This window comes from Gallinula chloropus (assembly GCF_964237585.1).
Source record: "Gallinula chloropus genome assembly, chromosome: 3".
NCBI classification, from domain to species: Eukaryota; Metazoa; Chordata; class Aves; order Gruiformes; family Rallidae; genus Gallinula; species Gallinula chloropus.
In genome coordinates, this window is record NC_140087.1 from 75735830 (window position 1) to 75758581 (window position 22752).

The 22752-nt window shown below is 33.6% G+C and overlaps 1 protein-coding gene across 21 annotated transcripts in view; it reads left to right on the forward strand.

The window, feature by feature from the left end:
• NRXN1 (neurexin 1) overlaps window positions 1-22752 on the forward strand; it is a gene marked incomplete at its 5' end in the record, with an annotated part of 727448 nt that overhangs the window by 35990 nt on the left and 668706 nt on the right. The window lies entirely within an intron of this gene.

Sequence of the window (22752 nt, forward strand, 5' to 3'; positions counted from 1 at the left end):
TTCTACTTATTAAATCCTCTAGACAGAAGTATCTGAATCTTTAGCACTCAATAATAATTCAACCATAATTCACCTTTACTTTCATGCTTTAGAGAAGCTTCTTGAAGCTTAATACAGATTTTTCCTATTCTCAAAGTAATTTCCAATATTCCATGGTATCTTTTGAGTTTTGCTTGTTCCCTATGGCCTAAAGAAAGTCCAGATTTTGAACATTTAAGTTCTGAAAAGCCCTTTTCTAACTAGTTCCACTGAGCATAATAAAGCTCTGATCTCTGTTAAAACTTTAGTTGCTGTATTAAAATAATAATAAGGATGAGAGAAGACTCTACACTTGCTTTCCCCATTCTTATCACCTTGAAAAACACAATTGATGAACAACGCTGATAAAATCCCTGGACAGCAAACAAATACTAAGTTAGAGAGAAAATATGACCTGTCTTTAAGCTCAAGAAGTGTTTTATGAATGCTGTTCCCATCATTTTAAATGACATAAAAGTACTAATGGAAAGAAGGGGCATTGCAAAGAGAAAAGAAGAAAGAGTTAAAAGGAAGGCTTCAGGTGCTGGTTCTTTCTAATGGAATTCCTTGGAATTCTTTAGCATTTATACTGTATTTCTTTGATTGCTCTTAGTAATTTCAGACAAACCTTACCATCTGTTATATAATAATTTAGGCAGTGTAAATATAATGTAGGTATGCATACAAACCCAGAATTCAGGCTTCTGGTTACAGCCATGTTATGAAAACTTGTGTTATCATGGGAGTATTTTATTTCTACAAGCAAATTAAGATGCTTTGAAATAATTTTAGAAATTCCTTTAGATATTAAAGCAGAAATTACAGAAAATGTGGAAAATCAGAAATATGGACAATTTTTTAAAGAAAAACTGTGCACTATTTTGAAAAACTTAATCCTTTGTATCTGTAATGATTTTCTTAATTTAGTACTCTTCCTTTGCTAAATAGCAAGTTCTGCAATTAAACAAGTTTTCACAGAGACTTAAGGTCATCCTTAAGGTCACCAAACCGAGCTTTTCAAATTACTTAAGGCAGTAATTTTCAGACTGTGTCCGGAACAAACTCTTCCAGGTGCTAAACCATAGAATCACAGAGTAGTTTGGGTTGGAAGGGACTTTAATCACCTAGTTCCATCCCCCTGCCATGGGCAGACACATCCTCACTAGCCCAGATTGCCCAAAGCCCCATCCAACCTGGCCTTGAACACTGCCAGGGAGGGGGCAGCCACAGCTTCTCTGGGCAACCTCACTGCCCTCACAGGGAAGAATTTCGTCCTAATGTCTAATCTAAATCTGAAGGGATATTATGCTACTGTGGTAAAACATCAGATTCCAAACACTATAATTCAAGAATAAATTTCCAGATATTTTTCCATTAAACCAATAATCTTTTTTTATCTATTGCAGCTATTTCATATCTTGTGATTTTTTGCAATTTTTAAATAAATTATCTTCTAAACTATGATTAAAATTTAGGCAATAATCAGATTTTTGAACTTTTAGGAGAAATGCAATAAAGACTTGTATAATTTTCAGTAAGGGATTTTAAACTCGTATTATTTTTCATTGGAGAAGTTTATATAGTTAGAAATAGTCTTGAGCACAGCTGTTTATTTCACCTTGGAGAGAGAAAACTGCTATGATTGCTTCATATCTAACCTACTTATTTGAATCAATGTATCTAAGGAGGTGAAAACCACTAGCGGATGAGGGAAGAAGGGTTGAGAAAAATGGTGGCTGTGGGTGGGAGCCTTAAGCAATAAGATACATGCTGAAGGGAAAAAGTAATTGATCATTTGCACCTATCTGCTTACCAAGTTTCCACTTTGCCTTCTGGTTTCTCCCTCCACTATTATGCTGAGTGTTATTTGTGGATAAATTTTAAATGAAGGAGATGTGAATGTTTGGTGCAGAGAAGCATTGGCTGTGTGGAGGAAAGTAAAGAGTCTCTTGCAGGGATAATAAAAAGGTAAACTGTTATAATTTGAGAAAACAGTAATTGGCAAACGGGCTAGTGTTTAGAAGCACTGTTTTCAGCTCGGTCCTTTCAGAAACATTTTACTGCAAGGGTTATGGAAAAGGGCTGCACCCTCCTCCTTTACCTCTGGAAAGGAAATCTGGCAAATGACAGAGAGGAGAGTTTCACAGATCACTGCCCATCAAGAACCAGAGTACAAAGAAAGTGATGAAGTACTTCCTTGTATTCTCATAATCGTAGACCTTTTACGAAGAACTCTACTAGACACCTGTTTTTGCTAAATTGTCTATTTAGAGAAGCTTGAGCACTTAAAGGCATTTAATATTTTTTAATATTATTTGATGTACCATTTTCTTGCTTTCCTTTTTCCTCTGCTATCCAGAAAACAGAAAAGGCCTGGAATTTACTACACAAATCAGCATAGTGCACTGAATTTGATTCGTTACTGTATAAATTTATATTATGTCCAGAGCCATCCTTGTTATTTTAGAACATTAATATTCTTCAAAGAAATCTGCCTCATCACAGTGAGTGACTGGCTGGGGTTAATGGCCCTTGGCACAGTTCCTCCTAGTTGGTCATTAATTTCTAGGAAATGCCCTGTGCCTTAATTGTTATTGCTTAATTGGCAACCTCTTCTATCTAAATAAGTGACCTGTGACCTGAAATAACAATGTATACAGCAGCAGTCTTTTGCTCTCAGTGTTTGAGCTTCATCATATATAGATTCTGTGCAAGTAAATCAAGGCATGGGAAGTACATATTTGTTCAAATGATGTGGCATGTGACACAGAAATAATGTTCATCAGGTAAGATCATTAATAAATGTCTTTTCTTAACGTTTTTGCTATGTCACTGCTTTAAATCAGTGACTAACCTGATGCCTAAAATTTGAAATGAGGAAGGCTGTATTTGCCTTATTCCTCATACAATTCAGTGTTGCATGTTTTTAATCGATACTGCCATTATATTTTCAGTCTGTCAGTGGTTAGCCGTGGTCTTAATCACTGCATAAATGCACACACAGAAACCCAGAGCACATTCCTACATGGACTATAAACTCAAATTTTTCTTAGAGCCTGGGTCATGAGAATCTGTACTCTGCACTCATGGCCATTAACTTCTCCTCTCTGTGCTTTGTTTCCTTTCCCCATCCTTCGCCTACTTACAAATTGCTTCTTTTGATTGTAACCCCTTATAACAGACTTTAACTCTTTCTACGTGCATGTACAGTAATTAGCCCACAGATGACTTTTGCACAATCCTGGAATATTCTATAGAGACACAAAAGAGGAACTACAATTTGAAAGCAGACTTTGATCTTCACAATAGACTTTATAAATGAAAGATAAGTGCTTTATTTGTTTAAGATGGAATATAAGTATGAATGGTCTGTTGATATATCACTTTTTATCATCTAAAATTTGATAATTGCTTGCTAGTAAAATCTCAGCTCATCTGCTGCTTTTCCATGTGAAAGAGTAATGAACATTATACAATTGACAATACATTCACTATTTTATTTTTCCACTTTTTTTTTCTAAAAGCATTCATATTAGGTGTTCATCATCAAACTCTGTTGGAGTCAATGGAAGTATGTCAAATGACTTGCAAGAGCTCGGGTTCATGAAAATAATTTTTGAAATATAATAGTTATGGGCTTTTATCAAAGAGAAAATTAGATTATATGAGTCACAAGGTGGAGAAAATCCATAAATTTGGATGGTTCAGCATATGTAGAGTTTGAGTCCTGTTTCAGTAGTAATTTTTCACACATTTTTTTGAACCAACAAATTGCAGCCCAGCTGTTCTACTTTGCTCTGTAATGCCACTGGAAGCCCAACTGTCCTTATCTACATCCACTTTTGCCAATGTCCATCTGCTTGCGATGCTGATGAGTAACTTACAAAAATGGGGACAGAACAAATAGGAATGTTGATGTGCTCTTTTTAGCTGTGCTACTGGATTTTGTGAGCTTCCATGTATTTTAAATAAAATAGGTGATATACATACATTTGTCCAGGTTTAATACAGTGTGGTAGTCACAGAAAAACTATGGAAGCTAAAAGTGGAATGTAGTGTTGTCCTAAGTATGTACAGAGCCGTTTAGTAGCTGTGCATAATTTGTTTTAATTCAAACCGTGAACAAGATTTTCAGCTAATTTGAACTGGTGGATTTGTATTGCTGATTGGCCTTCAAAATCTGTTTTCCATTGACTCATCTAATTGTGTACATGTTAAAAAAAAAAAAAAAAAGTCAGTTTCCTTTAACTAAAGAACTGTCAAAACCATCCAACAAAAATCTTAGTAAAAATCATCTGACCCTCTTCTTCTGAAGTCCATAAAACTTAAACCATAAAAAAGAGATAGCAAGACCAAATTCACCTCATAGTTGAGGACCTACATAGCTAGTTTTCGTCCAAATCAACAAACGTTAGAGAAAGGTATAAATGAATAAAACCTTATAGATTTTATAGGAGAATATATGCTATGAAAATGTATTCATAATTTACCATACTCAATGAATGCCATTGGAGTAATTGTTTCCTTTAAGTACTTGGCAAACACTGCTAGTATCCATTCAAAAAAGTAATTTTCCACTCAGAGAACTTCTAGTAAGCACTCATGGAAAGAACAGACAGTGATACAATGTCTTCTCTACACTTCTCCTTGGCTTCAGTCGTGTAGTCAAGGCAGAAACTTTGAATGCAGAAGAAATGAACAGCTGGTATCAAATCCACAATTAGATGCAGAAAGATGATCTTCTCATGACAGCAGAAGTTCATGGTTATTATGTAGTTGTAGTTAGTTTTCTGGTTTGCCTTTCTAAGAGAAAATCTTATTTATTTTGTGGCAAATCTTCTTAATATGAAATAAATTTTCAACCTTTCAAGAAGTTCACATAATAGACAAAATCAGCAATGTTTAATCTCTGTGTGTGCTGCAATGCTGTCTTTCCTGTAGCTAAATAAACTGTACTGTATGGACTAGACAAGCCTTGTTAGTTAAATAGGTCAGCTTGCTTCATTGCCAAAACCTTCAGGTTTTCAAATGTTTTAAGAAAACTAATACATTATCCATAAGATATTTAAATTATATGCATGTGCATATAGATATATACATATATACACACATGCACCTAATTAATAAGTAATATGGATCTGTTCAGTAAGAGAATAGGGATGCAGCTGAACAAATAGATAATAGTCTACACAACCATGCCTGCAACTATGGTGTATTTGTCTCCTGTTCATGTAGTTTCAGCTTGCTGCTTGTCTGTATGATATATTGATGAGAATCTTCTTTCTGTTCTAGAAAGTGCTGAATTTTCAGTACAGTACTGTTAGATTCTTTTTACTGTTAGATTCTGTTAGCATTAAAAATTTAAATCCACATCACAGAATGTAAATTCATTAAAATATTTATTTGCAATTCTTAGTATTGGTATAGCAATAGAATTTAGATGTCACCTTGACGCTCTCTTGGTTTTGAGTTTGTAGAGGGAAAAAGATTATTCCAAAAGCATTTCTCTTAAATATGAATTTGGTATTTACCGTATATATATCCATATTAACAGTATATCTAAAGTTCAGTGAAATGGGATTTAAATTCTGCATGATTTTACAGAGTGGTTGACACTTTTTTATCAGAGCATTGATATTTTTCTCTCTGAAGAAGCACAAAATGCAACAAGATTGTACATAATTTTTTATATTTTCAATGTACTGTGCACATTAATGGATAGAAATAGGCTTTTAATTAGAACAAAAAAATTTCTCCATGTCCGAGTATACTGTATCTATAGCTAGGTTTTTTTGTAGTCAGAAATGTATACAGCTCTCACTTTTTACACATATGATCTGATAGTTTAGGGCTCAGGGGAGAAAAAAGATATTGGACCTCTGTGTTAAATTACCAATATCAACTTATTATAAATAAATGAATACTTGCACAAATGTAGAATTTAGCTGAACAATACAATTCTTCATCAATGCTATCATAGCTACCCAGTTTACATTTTGCAGAAATTTTGTTGTGGATGCTTTTTTTTTCCCCAAACAAAATGGCACAGAGAAACTGTGCATTCTGATCAGATATCCATGCTTTACATTTCCAGCCTCCAAGAAGAACAGTAAGAATGTGTTGTATTTTCTGCTTCACATTTGTTGCTTCTTTCAGATCAACCTTGCCTCTCAGTATTAAACCCATACACAGGTTACCTTCATGCAAAGCATGTCAATTAGACCCTTTCGCTTCATCAGTATTTTGATGCATCTTGAAGTTTTAAGAACTGAAATTTAGTCTGCTTTTTAGGAAACCATATATTTTGAATGGTACTTGAAAGTGCAGACTTTTTCTTTGTAGTTTTTAAATTCCATTTCTTCCAATGCAAATTATGTACTAAGGCAAGAAAATATAGTAGTTCTATAGATTTGGGAAAAGAAGTATTTTCCTGCCTAGAAATATTTTCTATAATCCAGTGAAGTAACAGTAAAATTACAAAATTTCTTATCCAAAAGATCTTATAGGACATGTGGCTATAATATGAGGGAAAGAACTCTATTTTTCAATAGAACTTGACTCACCAGAAAGCAAAAAGAAAAAGCATAAGGTAAAACCATGTCTTAAGCTCAGAAACACAGAAGACAGAAATGGTACAAACTTTTTTCCATCCATTCACTAACTTTTCAAAAAGTGGATCGGAAGAATATTGTATTCTGCTCCCTCATGCTGATGAATTTTTAAAATTCTATGCACCAGTTTAATTAATTAACAATCTAACAAATCTTTCTCCTCCTCCTCCTTTCTCCTATACAGAGACATACATAAGACATTCTTTAAAATGCTTTGTTAGAAAATGTATAGCTGATATTTAAAGATTAAGTAATTGGACTTGATGGTTTTAAAGGTCTTTTCAAACATAAATGATTCTATGATTTGCCATTTTTATAAGCACTTCTAGAATATCAAGTAAAACCATTTAAAATCAGTATTTTAAAAAATGTTCTAATCAGTGGGATTTTATTGTCAAAGATGACAGCTGGACCAGACAAATTCCTTATATACCAGATACATACAAAGTTATAGGATTAATTACCACTGTATTAAATACTGTGTATTATTGGACCATAAGGTTGTGGTTAACTCATTTGGAAAAATTAACAAAGCCATAATTACTCACAAAAAGTCTGAACATCTCCTAAGTATACATTAATCAGGGTATGTATGGTATGCACAAGGAAGTGCACTGCTGTTCTGCGCACATAGTATGATTTAATGGATACTTGGCATTTTATGTGACAAACTGTGAAACAGAATTTTTCCAGCACTGTGAATATACTACACTTAAACCTCTTGGGATCTTCTTAGTCTCCATTTAAAACAGTTTCGATTACATATAAAAGAATTCTTTCCACTTGTCACTTATTCTAAAAATAGAGCACTGTAGATTAATAGTTCTACTGTATAATTTTACTTTTTTCACACTGCAGATTATAATCTCTATTTATTATTTTCTCTATTATTCCTTGTTGCATTCTCACAATATAGGTGTAACACAGCTAAGTGTTGCACCTTCAAGTCCACCTCTGTTTCTCAGGTTTTCTTGATAAATTTAAAAGCTTTTTCTTCTTTTATTTGCACTGATGGTATATAAAAAAAGGAGCAGCTCCACTGATTAATGGTTGACTTAAGGCAATGTCCAAAAAATTTTAGGAACTTATCCAAGTTTAAGTTGAGGAATTTCAGTAAGCTTTGAATAAAAAGTAGAAGTGAAGAAGAGGAGCATGTATCTTCTGTATTGTCATATGTGGAATAGTTATTTATTTATTTTTCTCTTTTGATGTGCAATGAATACTGCTTTCACCTACAGTGAGAAATGAGGCACAGTAATTTTGATTGGTTTCTAGTTCATTAAATCTCCTGAATGCTGAGCCCATTTTGGTAAGCACCAAAACCAGACAAAATGTTAATATTTTGGCCAAGAATAACAGGGGAAGAGAAGATAAAACCAGAACAAATTGTTACTAGACATCCTTCTCTATAATTATTCAGTTAATATATAACTACTAAAATCCCCCCATTATGATAAATACAAATATTTACAAGAAGTGGAAACATTCTCTGTTTATTACCAAGCAACAATTCCCTTTTCAATCTACAACTTTTATGTTGTGGATTAAGAAAACCTGTGAATGGTAATCAGCAATATTGAATTATCATTTAAATGGAAGTCCCTGGACTATTTGGTCTTTTTCCTGTTTACCTGAAACATGCTTCTTGCCAACCAAGATTCTTTTCTTGAACACTCAAATAATATCTAGTGCATTTAAAGTACCTGTAGAGTTCTGTATACATTCACAATAGCATCAAGTGAACTAAAGAAACCAATTTATGGATTATGGATTTTGGTTAGAGAAAACAATTTAGTGTCCTTTTTTTTTTTTCTGGCAATAAATACAGTAGTCTTTAGACAGCTCAAATACTTGCTACCATCTTCTAATACTCAACATTCTAGGCAGAACATCAGATGGAAAAATAATTTCCGCTGAATAAAGTGGTGCAAGATTTTTAAGGTGAGGACAACTAGTCTAGATGGGCATTGTTTCATAGCAATGAAACGGAACGTAATTTGTCAGGAAAGAAGTGGAGCTTTTGGGCTTGTGTTTTGTGAACAATTTTAATCTTTTCCAACTTGTGAGTCCACAGTAAGAGAATTTAATAAGGAAATTCCAGGTTGTTAAAAAGCTATATACATATACACATATATACTTATCTTATGTATATATAAAAGAGATAATTACACAAAGCTATTCATCTCCCCATCAGCATATTAATGGATAAAGCATGGTTGAGTATCAAGCCACTTCTAAGATTCTGGGTTTTTTTCTTTGGTGCATCTGCAAAATAGGAAATCCTGCTACAAAAAAAGATTCCAAATATGTGAAATACAAATATAAGACACAGCCTCGCATACTGATGGATGAAATGGTTAAGGGAAAAAAAAATCTTCAGGATGCATTGAACTTTCCCACTAACATGCTCTCTGTTTTATCAAGATACAGCTTCAGCCACTTGCTATCTATGCAGATGCTGATCTTAGAAAAAGAGCAGTGTGAACAGTGCAGTTGTCAGCTGACATGAGGCGAGGTGAAGTGGATGTCATTTCTATACTTTATCTCGTGGCATCTTACTAGATTCCCAGTGGCTTGCTACAGACATTCAAAATGGTAGGGAAAAAATGAGATTGCTTCTAAGCAGCCTAGAAAAAGAAAGACTTTTGGTTCTGCTGTAGAATAAACAAGTGCTGAAAGAAACTAATTTGTAAGTTTCATGCTGACCGATATTACTGCATATAATTGGCTATTTTAATTACATCCTGTGATGATGTAGACTATTAAATAAAAATGGTAACATCTTCCTAGCAACAAAAGTCAAAACCATGTACAAATAAATGTAAGATATTGATCATAGATACTCTTGGCTATTGAGGCTGTCTACATCTTCATGTCAAGATCACTGATGATTATGACTGGTTATAAGACACTTTCACTTTTCTGGTATGGATTTACTCAGAAAAGTTTTAATCTCTGAAATTTAAGTTTAAATATTATATGGAATATTCTTGAGGAAGATACACTTTTGCTAACTACTATTAAATGTGAAAAAAGCACATTTGGGAAGCTTAAACAGATACTATCGTCATATGACTGTAGAAGAAATCTTCATCAAAGCACAAATACTCATTATTTAGGAAACTATCATATTTAAGGTGAAAGTCTGGTTCATATTAATCTAACGGTAATCTTATTTACATGATCACATTTTTTTCAGTATGAATCAAGTTATGAACATTGTTAACCAAATACGGAGTATGAACTTAGCACAGAACTCATGTTCTGATAGCACTTGCTAGATTTGCTAAAAAACAAATTTCTTTACCGCAGAATGATCCAAAAATATAGAAGGAGCCTGTTTCTAATCTCTCAAAAGTTTTGAATACCATATATATTTGAAAAACAATAAATATGTCTTTTTTACCCTCAAAATTATGACATAAATGAAAATGAATACATTCTTAGCTCATATAAATTGGCATGGGTCTATTGATTTCAGTAAAGCAGTACAATATTAAATCAGATGTGGCCTTTAAATACAAACAAATCCCAACTGTCACATACAGTTATTGTGGTAATTTAATATAAGCAATGAAACACTGTGATTTACAGATGGTGATATAGTTTTTTTTAAAATGAGTTCTGATAAACGACATTTATACAGGGAGATGGGATTTTTCCCAGATGCATCATTTTAGTTGTCATATACATGTTTTAAAAGTTCTAGTATCACCAGTGTTTATCTGGCTCAACTATCTCATTATATTATTTTGTTAATTGCTGAGCTGCCTTCAACTGAACACAAATATTATCCAGTGCCAATATATTCATGCTGGCAGAAACCTTGCAGGCAAAGGAGCCAGAAATATAGAAAGGTCCAAGACTGTTAATTTTTAGAGCCATTCATGAACATTCTGTTTAATAAGGGAACAATATAACATGCAACAGGTAGGTCATCACCACGCCTACTTTCTTTTTATTCCCTACTTACACTGCCTTCACTGTTGTAGATAAAACAGCTTGTAATTTAGACATTATCAATTTAACAATGAAATCAAGCCCTAGGTAAACACACAGAGCAGTTTACAACATATTTAAAAATTCTAATCAAACATGATAGATGTATTGTCATATGCAAAATGGGCTGAATATTGACAGCTTATGAAACATGTTAGTATCATTTGTGCATTTAAAGATATATTTAAAATACATTCTTGTATAATTAAAAATACTACAATAGAATTGTATAATAGAAGCTGTACTTGTAGGGAGGACGCTATGAAGAGCAAAACAGCCTTTTTACGGCTTTAGGAGAACCTGAAATCTTAATACATGCTCATGGGGTACAATGTTTTGAGGAGGTAAAGTTTTGTAAAATAAATTTATTCATAAGTGAGATACTGTATTTAAGTAGCTGGAATAAAGGGTTTGTCCATTGTTGAAGATCTATGAGTCTGGGTTATACTGTAAGGTTGACTAATAAAAAATTTTGAGGCAGGAAAACTAATTCTAGAAAAGCGTTTTCTAGCATATGCAGAGTTTAAGATAATATATGATAAAACCTGTTTAGGACACTGTTTGCTAATTGCTTACTGATGATCAGACCTGGAAAAATAAAGTTACATCACAAATTAGAGCACTGCCAGGCTGTTTCTATGATACTTTAATGGGCTAATTGACAGGTGTCTGTTTTCTGTTTATCTTAGTAGCCAAGCCTGAAAAAAATTCTTAGAAAAAAATGAATGATGAAAAAAAAAGCTTTGAAGCATGCTTAATTAATAAGTCATATACGTAATCACTTAGCTAAGAAAAGCTATAGATGAGTTTTATCAGGTTTTAGCCATTAAAGATAATTCAGTGTTACAAGCTACCATGGAAGAATATTTCTGACCTAGAAATCTATAAAAGAAGATTTAAGTCAAGGCTGTGATACACCACAGTAGAAAATGAGGAACAAAATTTATGCATTTCAATCACATTTCTTCACTGTATCAAACCTGGGAATGCAGAAGTGGCAATAGAAATGGAAATGAAGGCAATCCTACTGATCTTGAAATTATTCAAGGGTGGCAAGTTTGTCAGTTTTACAGCACACCTTCCAGAAGTGTTTACAATGCTAATACATTTATATAAAGAGAAACTTGTGATTTTAAAAGCTGCTGAGTCACATTTTGCCTTCACTGAAGTGGAGGATTCAGTCACCAATACAGACGCATTTCACAGTGCAGTGTGAAATTACAAATCAACTGGACACATCCACATGTGTCCAGGCAGAAAGATTGTTAATCAACATGTCAAATGGCTGTTAAGAAGAGAATGCTATTCTTATGTCACGGGAAAAAGCTGGAACTTGTTATTCCTGGTAAACATGCTTTTTACAAGTGAATGTGAGGAGACTCACATCAGATCTATTAACCTGCTTTTTTATAAAGTCATGGAACAGAATAAAAATAAAACACTTAACATGTTTGTGGCATGCTAACAGTGTTCTAAAACCACACTGTGATTAAATAAGGGATTCTCTATAAAACAGTAAAGCTCTATAAAGAGTATGACAATTTATAGCCATATGACATAACCAGATTTACTCAGCCAAAACAATTCAAAGATTTTTTTTCCTGCTAAATTGGCAGAGTTCTGTTAATTTTTCAAGACAAGAATTGTAATCAATTATTTGATCTTTTTATAGTTAAGATATTTAGGAAAGTCACTGAAACTACAAAGAAAAATGTTTCATCTCACATTAGAAATGCACAAGCAGTAGATAAGGAAATACAAATACCTATTACAAATGCTGTCTGATGAAGCTACTGTAAAATACCACACCATTCATACATAAGTACTAGAAATAAAAAAATATCTTCTTTAGAATCTATTAATTGCATTTATTATGCTGTAACTGGACTAAGGCACCCTTACTCTGACTAATCATGATAAAAGCATCCTGGTCTCTTAGAGAGTACTTGAGAAATTTACATGAAGCAAAATTGAAATTTATAGAAATTGGAACAGTCACTATTTAAATATTAATTTAATTATGATTTACGAAACTAACTGTATAGTTAAGGCAGGAAGAGAAAGTACAAAACAGTACATAATAGATGTTTGAATATATCTTGTTTTAAAATTGCCAATTTTCAGAAAAATCATGCCTTGTTATACCACTATAGGCCAGGTGAAGACATAAGGTCATCTTTAGTACTAATGCCAGGTACTGAGAAAATCATCATATACTGTAGTACAGTAGAATCCTACAGGGTTTTTTATGACCTAAGTATGAAACTAAAAAAAAAAAAAAGTAATACTTTACTGTTCTGTTTTAAGGTCAAAAGGAGATTTTGGCTTTTAGCTTTTAAAAAAGAAGAAAAATAAGAGTACTGTCACCTGTCAGTACAGTCTTTGGCAAATTTTCTGATGCTTATCTAAAAGTTCCGAAAAACGTTTTCTTCAGCAGCATAGACAATGAACTGAATAATGCAGCGAAATCTTCTTATATCAGTCTCTGATTCCTGTGTACTTCCAAGGGATGATGTGGGGGCAGGGTTGTGTTGGGATGATTTAGGCAGAAATAGTGTCTTTGCATATGCTGCATATAAATCCAGAAGAAATGTAGGCAAAGTAATGCCTACATTTTAATTCCTTTTACAGGTAAATGTCTCCATTTCTTTTATGAAACACAAAGTGCCCAATTTTTAATTCTAATTTTTAGTGACATGTTGAAGTGTGAATGATTCAGGATGCCTGAAGTGTAGAAACCCAAATAGAAAAAAGACATGCTCTGTGTTTTATTTATCAATTTTATCTGTGTGTTTTGATAGTAACTGGCTAAATGGTGTGTCTTAGTAATTTTGTATTTAATTTTCTTTCTTTTATTATTTTACAAATAGTATCTATAGGCTGTGTCATTCATGATAAAAGCTCATTTTGAGAGCATTTTCACAGCAAATAGGAAATATCTTCAGATAACACTGGATCATACAGTTTGGTTTAATTTTTTTCATTCATAGCAACAACATCACAGTTTTACACTGTGCATTGGCAGAGTTTTTCATTTTGAAGAGTACCTACTTTTTATAAATGGCAGGATAAGAGGCACAAACAGGATACGGTAAGTAGCCTGCAAAATCAAAACCAGCATTTTAGAAGATAAATGAAAGTATAGACTACAATGTCAGCTTTCTTTCTGGGTATTGGTTCTTCACTGCTCAAAACTTTCAATGATAGTAGTGCATAGAAGCCAGGAAAAAAGTAAAGTTTCCTAAGTAAATTAAGAGTCTATAGGTGTTGTAATTCTGGCATACATGGTTGAAAGTCTGTGGGTCTGAAGGAAGCTTAGAAAGTACTCTGTAGGGGATATTTTGGACAGATCTTTAGGGAACAAAGTGCTAATGCTAGAAATGCTAATTAGAAAATGCTTCTAATTAATTGGATTGCTGAAGAGCCATGTCAACTTGTAAAGTCTTACACATCTTACTGTAGCATTTGCAGAAGGCTTATTCCTGTTTATGCAGTTTCATTGAGTTGATAGAAGTAGAGTTTGTCAATTGGTTGTTGCTGGCGTTCTTTTAAGATGGCAATTTTTCATTTATAAAGTGAGTGAAAAAAGTACAAGATATTGTTAAAGTTATATCTTAAAATTAAAAAAAATAATCTCTGTTTGCTAGAAACCTGGCTAAAAAATGTTTAATTTGTCGTGCAAGTCACAAAATACTTGAACCACCTTTCCAATTGGGGGGATTTATGTTACCTTATTTATTTCTATTTCTCTTGTTTCTTAGAAAGTTATAATTATAAAAAGCTTTTGAAGGATGATGGTATGAGCTACCACATTTTCATAGACTTTTATGATCTCTGATACCTTTTAACAATTTAACAGGAAGCAAAAAATTCCTCTGGATTTTACTGTCTTTCCTCTGTATTTACTACTGTTTGTTTGTTTTGTGGTGTTTTGGTTTGGTTTTTATTCTGTACTGAGATTCTCAAAATAACCACCACCAAATCATTCCCAGTTCAGGAATTAACATAATGGCCTGCACATGATTTCTTTCAATGTGACACATCTCACTACGAAGCTGTAAACTGTCTGTGAACTGTATGAGGCTGTTTGCCTGGCATGTTCCTTTTCCGTTATAAGATTTAACTTTCCCATATCTTATACAGTGACACACTTTAACAAGTCATTTCCATTACTGTCAGTGAGTCTAGTTTTATACTTACAGCCTGATGCAAAACTCACTAAGGTCAATAAAGGATTCCCTTTGACTTCACTGGTCCTTATATAAGATTGCTTGTCCCTTGAAATGTCTTTTTGTGAAATAATTCCTTGAGTTTATTAATTTATAGTTATTTGCAGTTATCTTTATTTGCCTTAGCAATTACAGCAAGCTGTAACTACTCAGGGGTTCATTTAACACCAAAGACCCAGCACTGATGTAGGAGTGATCTGGATTCTGTACTACTTTTGCATAACCAGAAGTATACATTATCTTGGAATTAATTAGGTTTCTGGAAAGACATTGAGACTGCAAAATTCATTCATGAATTTGCAGAGATGAAACCAGAGGCGTAGCTCTACATTACAACTGTGCTGTTGCTAATGATGAATAGAAAGAGGAAAACCCTCCTTGTTTTTGAGACTGTAGGCTGTGTGCTGCTGGGCAGGCAATCAGAAAGGTACCTTCCTTCTTATGGGCGAAACACAAGCGGCCACTAATTCATGGCAACAATATCATGTCGTTCTGTAACACATGAAAAATTGCTTAGACTGTACACAAACCTTTAGTTCTTTTTAAATATGACATTCCAGGTGAATATTTTAAAAGAAAAAAAAAGTTAGAAAAATATAAGTAAACTCACCGTGCTTCTAGGTTTTGATGTATGAGCTTAAGTAGGCATTTAAATTTTAACGACCTTACTGCAGTTTATATAGTTTCTGTGAACAGGAGAAAAAGTGAGTTACTATTTTTATCATTAAGTAAATTAAATTAATGATAGCATTGATAAAGTCACAGTAGGAAGTAGATAATGTTAAATCATATTTCTACGTATTTATTCTAAAAATCACATTACAGTTATACCTCTATAATTAAGGGCAAAAATGTTATTAATTGCTAAATTAAGAAAGGAAACACACTTTTTTTTCACTTTATGATTGCTCATGTATTCATAGTAGCTTGTATAAAGAAGACTTACAGAAGATGAGAGGTTTTGTATAGATTGCTAAATACACTATGCAGTGAATTTCATTGAATACTCAATGTTTATTATTTATTTTACATGCATGACTTATAAAATGCCATCATATTAATTAAGCTTTACCAATTTTCTGTGTATTCCTAGAAAAAAAAAGCCATCATTTTAATTAGGCTTTATTAATTTTCCATGTATTCCTAGAAATATAGCTTGAGCTGCAGCTAGGTTGAGTTTTTGTTGATTGGGAGGAGAAGTGAAACTTCAGAGTTTTGTGAGCAACTTCAGGTTTTATCACTCATGATAAAAAAGTTGATAGGAACTAGCAGTACAACTTTATTAAATAGCAAATGCTTCTGATGCTCAACAAGTTTAATGTTTGTCAAAACCAGTTTCATGGGAAAAAATTATTATCGGAGACTAACCTTCATTCCAGTCTCCTCTGACTTAGTTTCTACCAAAATCATTGATCATTTGACAGACACAAGAAAGGCAAGAACCTCAAATGTATTACTGATGTCTCTTCTTTCTCTTGGCATAGCAGTTTTTCGCACTGTTCACCATTATGCTCATAGACTGCAGCACTCTAATGGTCATTATGCAAAACGTCTTTTTATCTCTCATCATATTCTTTAAGGTTGCTAAAGATTCCTTGGAAAGTATTGCCTTTTTACTTTTTATTAATCTTGTTGAACAAAACGATAAAAATTAGAGAAACAGAGAAATGTAAAGAAAGCAATTGTAAAGTTTGGTTTCAGGATTCTTGAATTGGCTTGCACCATCAAAAATATTTATTTATTGGGTAAAGGCAAGTATTATTAGGAACTAACAATGGCAAGAAAGCATGAAATCCTAAACTTCACACATTATGTTTATTCTCTGACAGTTGTGTGTCAGTCTATATCCTCTAGAATTAGGTTTAACAATCAGTTAAAAACTTAGTGAGAAAATATTTGGAAATACAGATTTTCCTTGCTGTCTTTGCATCATAGAAAAATGATCTTACCTTCCTTGTCTTAGTTTCTTAATTTGTAAAGTAGGCCAGATATCTGGATGGATTGCTGCTGGGCATTGCTCCTGAAAGATATTTAAATGCTCTGCAAACATTTGAAACTCCAGCCTTGACCTGATGAGAAAAAGGAAATTGTCTTTTGTACTTTTTGTAAAGAATTGTTGTTTTAATTTTGAAGAATCTGTATCTCAGGCTAGGGGCCAGGAACCTTATTTATTTCCATCCCGTTATTTTTCTGAAATGAAAAGTATGTTGAAAACAGTGAACTAAAAGCTTTTGCTAAGACTTTTCAGATGTTTGCAAAGCAAAATTAACCTTTGACATTTTACTTAGGCTAAAAAATGAAAAACGTTTAATCTTAGTTGTTTAGAGTGCAGATGGTTGAAAAATTGTATTAATAACAAAAAAAGTATTTTACTGCTTGTAGTGCTGCCAGTATGGGTACAACAAATAAAACCTAGGGAATTCAAACAGAGTAAGAAATAATATGGGACTTGAAATGTTAGATAATCCATGGCTAAGTACATAGAGTGCTTTTAGAAGAGTATGAAATGTAATATACCAGCTCAAGACATAAAAAGCATTGTCTATCAAATCGAACAGCCTAATGTGTCTAAGTTTAACATTTTAAGAGAGAAAATACTCCTGTAAAGCAGGTAGTTTACTGTTAAAAGATGCAGATGATGCTGAAAAAATTTCCCTTTCCTCCCCTCATCTTTACTGTTGACCAGTTCATCCCTGAGACATAATACCAGACTTTTCTTTCCTTAAATCGGCTTGTTATAATAATAAATTTGTAATAAGGATGGGAATACTCCAGCTATTCTGCATCCTCCAATGATTACAGTTTCTCTGGAGGAACATCAGTGCAAACTTCGTTAGAACAGAGCCTAATAAACCTTTTTTCTTAATCTGGGGTATGCTCCTGGATGGTTTGATGAAGTTTACAATCACAGACATTATATATGAATTGCTATGTAAACTCAAACCTTTCGGACATGTAAGTGTTTATTAGCTGTGATCTTAGCTTCTACAGAAATTGCCTTGGGTAAATAGAAAATTATTTTGTTTTGCAGTGGCAGATGAATAAAATGCAGCACCGCTCCTGTAGATCACATAAGAAAGATATACATTATATACTTATATATACATTTTATGCTCTAAGTCCATATAGCTTCATCCACTACAGAGGAGCTGACCTGACTAATGTTGCAGCTGCCATAAATGTCATACGTAAATGGCAAGTGGGCAATAGTGTAGAATGGAATGCCTAATTTGTATAGAGAAATATAATGACATAGATAAAGAGGATGTCAAAGGCAAATGTAGTAAAAAAATACTTTATTAAAACTGGTAATTTTCAAAGTACAACTTCAGGGATTTTTTTTTTAACCAAATTTTACCAAACTTAAATGTTTTGAGCTGACTTAATTTAAAACTTATAGTAAAATAAAAAAGCAAAGAAAAACAGGGTCACTGAGAAGAACAATAGAAGGCTGGAAACTAATGAGCTTGATTCTGTGAAGGGACTAGAAGATTTGTCTTCATACTTATAGAAGAAACAGAAGGTAACATCCCAGAGACAGATAGATTTTCCTGTGGGGAAAGAAAAATGTGAAAGACCTTGCTATTATGCTGGAAAAGACAATAAAGCAATTACTCCAGCTAAAATTTGCAAAGCATTAGGCACAGGTGAGTTTGATTAATGGATTCTGAAGGAATTAGCAAGAAAAATAGTTAAAATTTCTAATACACATTTTTGATTCATAAATTCATAAGAACAAGACATCTTATAAAGGTCATCAACTTAACTTTGACATTGCACACAGGAAAACATCAATACATTGAGTATCAAAAGAAACAAATGACAGTTTAAATGGCAACATCTTAAAAAATTGTAGCAGCAAAACCACCTGGCTAATTAGCTTCTCTATATGGACCTAAAGTATAACATCCATTTAACATGACTTGCAGTACAAGATTCAGCACACCACAGAAGTTACTAAAAGTTTGGCAGTAGTCTGGTTATCTGTTGAATGTAGGAAAGTTATAAATCTGAACACCTTAGGTGTGTGATTATTTTCACACATTATTCAGCAAAACGGTAATTTATGCATTCGTGCAAACCTGCTGCACAAATTGCATTATGACCTAAGTACCAGGAACAGTAGAACATCTTGTCCTCTAGATATGAAATTTAGACCTCATTTTGGCAAAGTATATAAACCTTTGCTAGTAGGTGATGAATTCCTTTTGGATTAACTTATTGTTAGAAACAAAATTATTTGTTCAAAATCCATGAAGCAATCTATGGCATTTTAGAATTACAATAAGACACAATTATTGCCAGCATTAAATATACAGAGAAAAAAAATGCCAATAACCACCTCTTTTTATGAGAAATAAATAGGTTTGTTAATGTATTATAATCATATCAACACTTGTAGCTTCCATGCATAGAAATGTTGCTTTTTGAAATGCAATCTACAGAAAAACTACAAGAACTTTGATGTAAATCTGGATTGTGCAAAACCCAGTATTTCTAACAACATTTACTGGTCCTATTACATGTATTACAAACTCTGACAAATAATTGGTTTGATGGTTCTTTGAGCTGCCATTTTCCATGTAAAGCTTGATAATGGTTTTTACAGGACAAAGTAAAGAACTAAAATATGGATATGAAAGTCAAATGAGTACTTCATTCACACCTGTAATTTTAATCAAAACACTGTATTTTGGAAGATATATAGAACTCTGTAGACTAAGTGAAATTTATACAGTGCAACCAACATATTATTTACTTATTTTTGTGGTTCTGAATCAACAACAAAAAATATAATTCCTTCACACAAAAATAATTACCCTTACCACATGTAATAAAGCAAGTATTGTTTGAACAGAAGTCAGAATACTTTAAATAGCTAAACAATTTTTTTTACAGATAGGTAAGCTGCCTGTATTACTAACTTTACTGGAGATATGACTTGGTATGGATAATAAAGACATGGCCTGAACTTTCTGGAATTCTGAAGGATGACTCATAGTCTTCCATCTAACACACTTCTTGTCTGCTGACCCCAGCCTGCAGCTGCACACTCCTTTCCCACAGCAGGGGAAGACAGAGAAGAGAAAAGGAAAGTAAAAACAGTTTAGTAAGTGAAGAGGGGAAAACCCAAGTGATGCATAGGCAATCACCCCAGTCAGTCTCTCCAAGCAATGGCTACATTTGAAGACAAAACCTCCTAGCTGTATTGCTCAGTATTCTATGGTATGGAATAACCTTTTGGCCAATTCAGGTCAGCTGTCCTGACTGTGTCCCTTCCTAACTACTCACCCACTCCCAGCTTACTCGCTGGGTGACAGAATAGGGTCCAGAAAGCATTGCTGTGCTATCCACACACAGTTTCAGTCACAAATTCAAATCACAGCACTATATGGGCTTCCAAAAAGAAAGTTAACTCCATCCTAGTCAGACCCAGTACACAACAGTCTTTCCTTGGTAGGTCATGTACCTGTGTATTTTTGCAGGTATTCAGTTCATTGTATGGTCTAAAATATGTATTTTGAGTGCCACATACTTAAGTCTCTCAGTGCACATTAAAATTTTTCTGAAATAAATGGCAATATATACCGTCTCTTTGTTGGCACCTTGTTCTTAGCTTTCTAAGCTAAGGTGGAAAACTATCCTGTATTTTAAGCATTCAGTGTAAAATTGGTATATTTACATTTCAGCTTGTTCAGGAACTTGATGTCCATAAAGTACGTGACTGGGTATGGTGTGATGAACTGCAGCTTGATACTTAACAGAATACTGGCCAGAAGCAATCTGACCTCTATTAGAGCTTTCCCTTAAAAAAGTGTTTAAGGGTGTATGATGTTTTAAAAGACTGCCAAGAGGGGGAACATAGTTCCAGATTTGAAATTGCAATAAAAAAAAGCCATGTCTATCTTGCCAGCTAAACTTTAGTTCCCGGAAGACTTTGGAACAAAAATTCTAAGTAAGAAAGAGATGATTAGCAGTATACATGCATTTGTCAGCAACAAATTACATTAAACCAATTCTCCAAAAACTGTTAGAGATTGTCAAGAAGCAGCAGATGTCATGCATTCTTAAACAAATCTTTAGGCACTAACATGGCTTTCTCTTAAGCAAGCTAGGAAATCTTGGGCTAGATTAAGTTTCTAAATTGCTAGTAAATTGCATACAAAGTTGGCTGGATAACTGTGCAAGTTGTCAGTAATTCTGTCAAAGTGAAAGGACAAACCAACCACAGGCATTGCTCCTGGAATCAATTCTTTGCTACTTTTCTTTAATCATTCTGGATGGTAGAGCATAGATCAAGTTTATTAAATCTGCAATAACTCAGAGCTGGGAAAGAGAAACAGTATACTCAGGAACAAGCTTTGAATTCAAAATCAGCCTGACAAATTAGAGAAAAAACCCAAAAGATATGCTAAAACTGTGGAAACAAGCGGAAGGTGCTAGGCGTGGGAAGGAATTATGGACAGCAAAAATATGCTGTAGAAAAAACCTGATGAAATACTGTTTTTCTGGAAAAGAATCTGTGACTCTGCATGTATCACATTCTGAACAGGGGTCAGCAAAGTCATAAAGTTGTAAAAAAATCGAAGAACATTTTATCTCTTGTAAATGGAAATCAAGCTTGTAAGACACGGTGAAGTAATTATCCAATTTTCCTCAGTGCTGTACTTCAGGCTGGAATTATGCATCCAATTTTGAGCGTTGCATTTCACCAACAAAACAGACCTATGAAATAAAAAATGAGAGCCATGGGGTTATACACCTTACATGAGAAATGACTAAAGCAGGACCTGATGGCAAAGATCAAGTTCATAAAGGGCTGTTATAAAAAGGAAACAACTAATCTCTTCTTCTTTTGTCCATGGATAAGAAATAATGGGGTTGAATTGCAGCAATTAAGAATAAGTTTAAACATTGGAAGAACTTTCTACTGATAAGACTAGGGGAACACTGAAGTAGTTATATAACATGAGTAGGGGATGAGAAGGCATTAGCATCAGGATTGACACATACATAGTTTATCCTACACTAAGGCAGTAAAATATGCTGGATGGTTCTGTTTTTTATCATGATTAATTACATTGGTACATCCCTGGAACAGAGTAAAAGATTCTCTCTAACAGCTGGTGGCCACAGAATTACATCTTCCAATGCAGTAAATGCTAAACACAAAATGTGCTAATAGCTTTAGTAATTCAGTATCTGATTTTTGACTTATATTATAAAATATTTTTGCTTTTACATTAAATATAATGATTTTTTTGTTTCTTCCTTCCTCCTAGTAATCAGATTGTGGGAAAATTCTACTTGTTTATTTGTTGACTAGGGAGTGAGGGAATCAGCAGGAGTTTGTGGCAGGCAGGCAGGCACGCAGGCAGGCAGGCAGGAAGGCAGGAAGGCAGGAAGGAAGGAAGGAAGGGAGGGAGGAAGGAAGGAAGGGAGGAAGGGCCAAATCAAAGGGTGGTGACAGTAGAGAGTAAAGAAAGTGGCACTGTTTTTCTGTAATAATTAGAAAATAGGAAAAGAATCCAACAATACAAAATGTATTTCTGTTTGCTTGGTTGGGCCCTTTCAGGGTCATGAGTAGCCTGAGAAGTGGCAGAGAAAATGAAGTCTGAAACAGTATAAAGCTTTGGTGAAACTTTGTTGCTTCTCCTGTCTGCTTTTGAGATCCTATAGTGAGACAAAGACTTAGATGAGGAAGTCTAAGCAAATTGTTTGTATTTACCTCTTCCCTGAAGTGGCTTGATGTTTTGATACGTAATGTTATTGTAATGAATAATATGTGGTGCTTTTGTTGTTCTGGTTGCTTTTTGAAGACCTTGTAGTTTGACCCAACTGAACTGAATATTTCTCTTCCTTATTTCCCTCCTGAGAAAGTTTTTCTGCATATG